Here is an 8,170-nt window from a genome sequence, read left to right as displayed (position 1 = left end):
GGAAGAAGAAGAAGAAGAAGAAGAAGAAGAAGAAGAAGAAGAAGAAGAAGAAGAAGAAGAAGAAGAAGAAGAAGAAGAAGAAGAAGAAGAGAGGAAGGAAGAAAAGAGCGCAACTCAAATCTAACATAATTTTCATGAGTGAGAAGAAATGATTCCTTTCTGTGAAGCCAAGAGAGTAGTAGCACATCTTATGATGAAACAGAGCAAGTTTGAATGGATAAAAATTACAACATTTTTGCTAAATAAACTAACAGCTTTATTAATGAAGGTAATGATCATATAATTATAGGAATACTGATTTTTAAAAATCTAGATGAATAGCATTGTATTTTAAAAGCACTATACTTAGGTTTCTTTTAAAGACTTTTTTCATCTGTTGTGTAAAACAGAAGGCTCATTCTCCATCCAGCTTGTTTGGGTTCTTATTTACTTGCAGCATCAGTGGGTCATGCTCAGAGATTCCACTAGGTTTTCTCCCACGATGAGAAGACTGTCTTCCATCAGACAAGTGAAAGGAACTTCGTATTTCTTGCTTTCCTGCCTCTCTCACCAAAAATATTGTGTCGTGTGAAACTTCTTGCCCACACATTGTGTACCTACAATTCTTTGGTAAACAGGCCTTTTTCTCCAGATTATATCTCAGTAGTGAGGAAAGCACATGGACCCGCTTCTAGAATTGTATTCTGTATTTCTATACAGTGATATTTGTGACTCTTTTATCAGCTTGCTAAATTATGTCTGCCTTCTACACGTTAATGATGGAGTAGAAGGCTGTTGACTGAAAATCATACTATTTTTAAGCCTTTCTCTAATATACCACACTTATCTTGTTTCTAATATTGAGATACATTAATTTTTCCAACAGTGATTGTATTTGAGAGAGAATATAATGAAATTAAAAAAAAAAATAACAGCGCAGAATCGGGAGCCAGTCTGCCTGGATTTTTTACTTGGCTTTACTGTTTACTAGTGATGCGATCTCTGGTAATTGATCTAACTGATCTGCATGTCAGTTTTATCATTCCCAAAATGAACATTATGGTTGTTATATATTTCATGGGCACTAGAAATGACTGTGTGTATAATATAAAAAAAAATGCTTGCCCCCAACTCAATAAATATGTGATACAAATTTGAGGTTCTTGAGAAGGAAACATGCTTTTACAACCAAATATTGTCAATTATTCTTTGACTGAGAGTTTATTTCTTTTGAAAACTTTGTAACAGTATTTACCCAAAGTTAAAATTGCATATGTTTTCAAACACGTGGTGGCTGACATGACAGAATGAACGCACGTCCTGGCCTGGAAGGCTCGTGCTTGCGCTTCTTTGGGAAAGGCGGAGAAGCTGCTCCCTTGCGGGGGCTCGAATACTTGTGTAATTGTGTTACCATCATCTTTTGCTCACTCAGATGTTTCAGTGCTATTCGAGACTGTAATATTTTGATTGCATATTTCAGTTGAACAGGAAGCAACTATTACTTAATGAAAAGTTTTGTGATGTAGCCACCCAGCTCAAGTCATGTGGAAAGTAGATGCAAAAGAAATGTGATTTGGATTTTAGAAAAAGGAAAACAAGGAAAATGTGATCTTCCCAATTCTAGGGCACCGTAATGTCCTAGATGGAGTGTTCTTTTTATTTTTTTAATTAATTTTTTTATGTAATTAGTACAGGGTCTCACTACACAGATCGGACTTGTGGTGATTCTCCTGTTTTCAGCCTCCCAAGCACTAGGATTACAGACGCGCGCCACCATGCCCAGTCTCAGTCGCCGCCTTAGCGCACAGGGGTGTGGGGAGGAGCAGGTGTGGCGGGGCGGTCATGGCACGTCAGGGACCCAACTCCACCCCTGCGTCTGCCTAAGCAGGCGCTTTAATCCGCTGAGCTGTCTGGCCGGCCCTCCTCCATGAGTGTTCTTGACTGCGATTGCCACAATAGGCTACACTGAGTCTGCCTTTTACCTAAAGCCATTGACATTATACGTCACAAGGTCGCTCACTGAGCATACAAATAAAGTGAAAAGCAGTGGAAAGAATACCCAAGTGGCATTCATGTATAGGAATGGTTAGTTTCCTATGAAAAAAGTAAATAGTCTTAGGTGTATTTCAAAAGATCTAGGAAGCAACACAGTTTAGCCACTTGCTGACTCCCCAGCCTGGCTCAGCCCTCTGTGGTCTTTGCTTTGGAGATTATCCTCAAACTGACACCTCAGAAACTTGATGGTCTGATACCTACTCCATCTAAAGAACAACTGAGTTCCTGTATCTGAGTCCGTCTTTCATCCCTGAACACCAGGCCCTCAGAAAGAGTGAGTTTGGGTTCCGCACATCTGTTGTAAGACCTTCCTAAGCCATCCTCCTTCCCTCTCTCCCTTTCCAGCATTTCTTCCAGCATTTCTTCCAGCATTTCTTTCCAGCATTTCTTCCCCCTCCCTCCCTTCCTTCCTTTCTCAAGCCTTTACCCCTTCCTTTCCTCCCTCCTCTCTTTCCCTCCCTCCACAACTTTCTTTCTACCTTTATCTTCCTTTTTTTTTTCTTTTTTAACTAATCTGTGAATCTCACTAAGATCTAGATTTTGTAGTATCCTTTTTTGTCTGGCAATCTATAATATTTGTCTGCTCAGTATTTTGTTTCTTACTTCCTATCCAATCCATGCCTTCTTTATTTGGACCATCAACAAATTCTGTATTTTTATTTTAATATTACTTAAAATTTCTAAGCTACATGTCTCACCATAGTGCTGTGAAATTCTTGAGACAGTTTATAATCCTCTATCTCTCCATCACCAGAAATAAAATTTATGTCGAATAAATTGCCTAATGAGGCCAGTATTGTAAGATGGACCTTGTAAATATCATCTGGAACATTCTTTCTCTTTGTAAAAGTAAACTTAAGAAACTGTCCTGTTTCAGTGACTTCTGTAAATTTGCCTCCATTTTTGCACTGACTGCTGAGAAATATGTTTATATTACCTCAGCTATTAAGTACATAAATCATGTCATATATTTTGCATAGTAATATTTCAATATTTCACTAATGTCATATTTTTTAGTCTTGATTCCCTTGCATTTTCTAATGAATGTCATTTGCATGCATAATTAAACCATCTTAAATCATTTGGTATAAGTTATGGTGTGAAGCATATATAAATACTTACAAGTGTGTCATGATGTAATAATTTCTTGTCCCAGCTATATTTACATACTTATCCATCTTATAATAGAATCTATTCCATCTTTGTAAAATATATAATATTTAACATGATGCATTTAATTATATTTATATTATTATATACTACATATTTGTGTTCGTCTTCCAGGGAGAAGGAGGCATATTGAATTTTGGAGTACAGCCACATTTCATCCCACAGTTTTATTCTATTCGCAGATTGAAATAAACATCAGTGTTTTCTTTCGCTAGTATAACACAATGAGTGGCTATCCAAGCCATGATTGTGACAAATTTTTATGCAAATAACACCTCTGCAATAGAAATAATAAATGAAATGGAATTTTTAATGCCAGGGAACAGAGCACTGTCAAGCTATTACTAAACATTTCAGTGATATACAACCTTGCTATACAAATGTGCCATCCTTCGGCTAAAGAGTCCTACCCCACCCAGAATGACTGAAGAAGCATCTGCATTTTAAGAGGTCCCCAGTGTATTTGTGTGCACATAAAAATTTTGAAAAGCACTGATCCACATGATCTTATAGATGACTAGTTTCATTTTCAATGTTGAGAATACAAACTTTATGACTGATGAAGAGAATAAATTTAATATAATGTAAAAATATTAATTTGGAGTTACAATTATATTTGAGACTGACTGGGTTTCTATTTTCATTTATATGAGCTGCAATTAGAATTTACCTGCTACTCTTTACCAGTCATATGTGCGGGTGACAGCTGTACAAAGCTGAGGAAGACAGGCCCTTTGGTTTTATGGATCTTATGCTATATTCCGAGCAAACCTGTGGAAAGAGGATGGGCCAAACATATATCTAATTTTGCTCACATCCAAACTCAACTCAACCTGCTAAGAACAAATTCATTCACCTACTAAAGACAAATCCATAAGGATGGGGAGAAAAAGAGAAGAGACCACAGCAAAAACAGCTTTGGAAGCTATCAGGCAAAGGGGCAGAGAAACTGACTTAGCAAATGTGAAAATGCTGAAGCCTATGCCAGAAATAGGAAAGCTGAGAACCAAGCATGGCATCCCAGTCCCCAAACATCTCAGGAACTGGCAGCACAACATGTCCTCAAGGTAGGGCAAAGATGGAAGTTGGGAAGAGGAAGAAATAAAATGAGAAAAATTGTTTGAATGATGTTTAAGAGCCCGTTGTATCCTCCATTCTGTCGTATCCCCACGTGCCTAAGTGACTATCCGTGACTAATCAAAGCAAAAGAGTTCAGAAGATGAGAACACAGGATGCCTGTACTGTAGGAGACCAAACATTATTAAAAGAGGATACATTCAATTTGCATATTAAATACAAGACCCTACGCTCCCTGAACGTAAGCCCTAAGGTTTTACCAAGACTCAGTCAAATTTTATCTTCTTTGCAAAATATTGTAAAACTCTTTCTTGACAGATACAACTAACTTAAAAAAGTAAGAAGGACATTGTAAAATAAATATCCATGTTTCCATGTCAATATAAAATAAATGAAGTTAGATAAATGTGGGAATAGATAAATCTCCTATGCAAAGAATTGCAAATAATTTCTGTGGCTACTGAGCCTTCCAGGATTGAAACACAAATATCCTGTCCTGTGTGGGCAATGCATGGGAACTATTTTCAGTGAGAGTGCTATGTAAAGGCGGGACTGAAGAGTGATGCTGCAGGCAGGATGCTATCAGTGCCTCACCCACATGATGGAGGCCAGAATCCGCAGTGACAGGTTTGGTTGATAGGAAGAACTGTTTCAGTAGAGGTGATAACAATGCCATCTCACCTCTGTGGCTTCCTCCAGCAAACCCATAACCTCAGTCTAGTCATGACAGCGTTAGACCCATTAGGGGAATGCTAAGATTACCTGATCAGAACTCTACAAAACGATCAGTCATCAGAGATGAAGAAAGTGTGAAAACTGTCACAGCATAAAGGAGAATGAAGAGATGTGGCGACAAATGAGGAATCCTGGATGAATACTGAAGCACAAGAAAGATTAGGTGAAAAATAAAAAAGCATTGAGTACTATATGGGCTTCATTTAATAGCAATGTGCCAGTCTTAGTCTATTAATCTTGGTAGATGTACAACACATGTCAAATACTACTAATGGGTAAATTGGGAGGGCATTTATGTGAACTCTATGACATTTGTATGGTTTGGGTATAAATCTTAGTTTACTTAAGAGGGAAAGAAAGAAGGGAGAAAAGGAAGGAGGGAGGGGGCCAAAAGAGAAGACATGAAAGTCTCTTCTGTTGAAAAGCACAGCTGAGTCACTCAGCAGTGAAGCCTGAGGTAAGGTGTCTCATTCACAGACTCAGAATCCTCAGTATCGATTTAAAAATTCTTTATACTAATTAAATTTATTTTTGTTAACCAGTATTTTAGACATAAGTTTTCTATCATAGCCCTTATAATCTTAAGGTTTTCTTTTCCTGAATAAAAAATTACAAGAATGAAAACCATTTTATCATATCTCAAAATCCAGAAATTTATACAGAACCTGACTAGGCAAGCCTTTTGTTCCATGTGGTATAGATTATGGTTGCTGCATGATATTCGGCCTGCAGTGAGCTCTTCTAGGTAATGCAGATAGTTTTACCAGTTGTCAGTTCCCTTCCTTGGCAGAGATTTGTAGAAGACTCCAGTGAGCTCTAAGTGTTGCCCAGGGAGCCTACGCATGGCCTGTCCAAAACAACTTCGCCACAGTACCCAAACAGACACAGTGCACAGAGACTCTTCTTAGACTGCCTATACATTTTCTGCCACTTTAATGATAATACATGATGATTTCCAGCAATGTAAGGAATGTCTCTAATATGGAAGAACAAAAGGCAATAAAACAACAAATAAAGGCAACTTAATAAAAGAGAGAGGATGTGAGTAGAAGAAAACTTTTGGGTATCATTAAAAATTTAGACAAGAGAAGATGTTACAACCATGAAATAAAGAGGTCTTAGAAATCAAAAACGTATTAGTGGAAATGGAAAGTTCAGTAGATGTGATGACATTTGAAACTGAGGAAATATCATTGAGAAGAAAATTCAAAAGAAAGTATTGAAAATAAAGAAGAAAGGAAGAATAGTAGGAGAAAGAAAAGGAGGAACAGGTGTGCTGTCAGAAGAGAAAGTAGTGCTTTTCTTCCTGTGCTGTCTGAGGATCCATTGCCATCATGAATGACACAGCAACTATCTGAACCTGAAGTACATAACCAACCAGCTTCTTCAAAGGAAAAAATGGTCATTGATGTCCTTCACCTGGGGAAAGCAACAGTACCTAAGACATAAGTTTGGGAAAAACTGTCCCAAATGTACAAGATCACATCAAATGTCATTTTTGTGTTTCGATTCAGAACCCATTTTGGTGGTGGGAAGACGACTGGCTTTGGCATGATTTATGATTCCCTGGATTCAGTGAAGAAAAATGAGCTCAAACATAGACTTGCAAGACACGACCTATAAGAAGAAAAAGACTTCAAGAAAACAGTGGAAGGAATGCAAGAACAGAATGAAGAAAATCAGGGGCACCACAAAGGCCAGCGTTGGTGCTTGCAAAAAGCTAAAGGAGTAGAGATTCTGCAGTGCCTGTCTGCAGTGACTGTGACTGTTTTCACCAGAGGATTTAATAAGATGTAAAATCTTCCAAAAAAGAAAAGAAAAGAAAAGAAAAGAAAAAAGAAAAGAAAAGAAAGTAGACAAAAATGAAGGGAAAAAATTGTTGAAATAGTATAATAAAAATTGATCAGATTAAAGAATATACATTTTCAAGTTGAAAGGATTAAAAGCATAATGGATAAAAGTAGCTGTACTAGTTATGAAATTTCAGAATAAACAAAAGAACAAAGAAATATCTAAGTAGGGGGCTGGGGACATAGCTAAGTGACTTAAGTGCCTACCTGGTAAGTACAATGTCCTGAATTTAATCCCCAGTATGCCCCCTGGGGAAAAAAAAAAAAAAAACCTGTCATTAAATGGTTTATTCTGTAAGAAGCTATGGTTTTCACTGAAATATCCAAGTAGGAAAAAGAACATAAAAATAAGACACATTAAAGTGGTCAGTTATCATTTGGACTTCTCAACAGCAACCCTGGAATTTAGAGTTCAGCAAGAAAATATTGCAAATGTTCTACAGAAATAATGACTTGTTATGTTGAGCTGTAGGGGACTCAGGTCAACAATTTCTGACATTGCCAGTGAAGCAGAAGACCCAATACTATTATAGACTACTGAACTCTTTTAGATTATTTTGCTGAGTTAACACACTTATAATATTCAAATAACGGAACTTAACAAAAAAAGGGTATACGGATGAATGTCCATTTTGTATCTGTGTATTCAAAGTGGTTAGGATAGATAAATAGTTACATTCTCTTAATGAGTAGAGGGATTTGTTTTAATGGTGTTTGTAAATAGAATATCAGGCCTGCATCTTGTACAGCAATTAACCACTAGGAAGAATGTATGCAATGTGTTAATTATTGAAACTGTCTTACCAATTTGGTTTGAAACTGTCTCATTGCTATTTGTTTCTCAATAAAATTATGGAAATAAAAAGAAATAATGACTTCAAATCTAGAGTTCTCTTCTCAACAAAGTTGAACCTTTTTTTTCTGCTTTCATGCTTAATTGATAGAGATAAAATTTGAAAAATACTTTATTTTTGTATATATTTTAATATTTTCATAATTTTATTGACAACTATTTTTTCTTAGCTGTGGTCTGGTATATCATCTATACATATCTTAAAAAATAAATACCATTATATAAATGACCTAAGTGCAGTAAATCATCTGTCTGTTCTTTATGTACAAATCTAGGAGATGACTTTTAATTTTTTAGTCATTTTTTTGACATCAGTCATCTTATTTTAAAGAAAAAAATGGTACAAAATCTCAAAACAAGATTTTAGGAGAGTAACAATGGTTAGTACATTGCGTACCATTACTGCCAAAGTAGTTTCTCATATTACAAGATATAGGCAAGAAATAATAAA

The 8,170-nt window shown here is 36.4% G+C and overlaps 1 protein-coding gene across 4 annotated transcripts in view; it reads left to right on the top strand.

Annotated features, from left to right (window-relative positions):
- The window catches only part of Lsamp (limbic system-associated membrane protein), a 692,964-nt gene that overhangs the window by 338,137 nt on the left and 346,657 nt on the right, over nt 1-8,170 (top strand). The gene's annotated exons all lie outside the window — the stretch shown is intronic.

This window comes from Octodon degus, unplaced genomic scaffold (assembly GCF_000260255.1).
Source record: "Octodon degus isolate 3935 unplaced genomic scaffold, OctDeg1.0 scaffold00053, whole genome shotgun sequence".
In the NCBI taxonomy this organism is placed as follows: domain Eukaryota; kingdom Metazoa; phylum Chordata; class Mammalia; order Rodentia; family Octodontidae; genus Octodon; species Octodon degus.
This window is presented reverse-complemented; position numbering and strand designations above follow the sequence as displayed.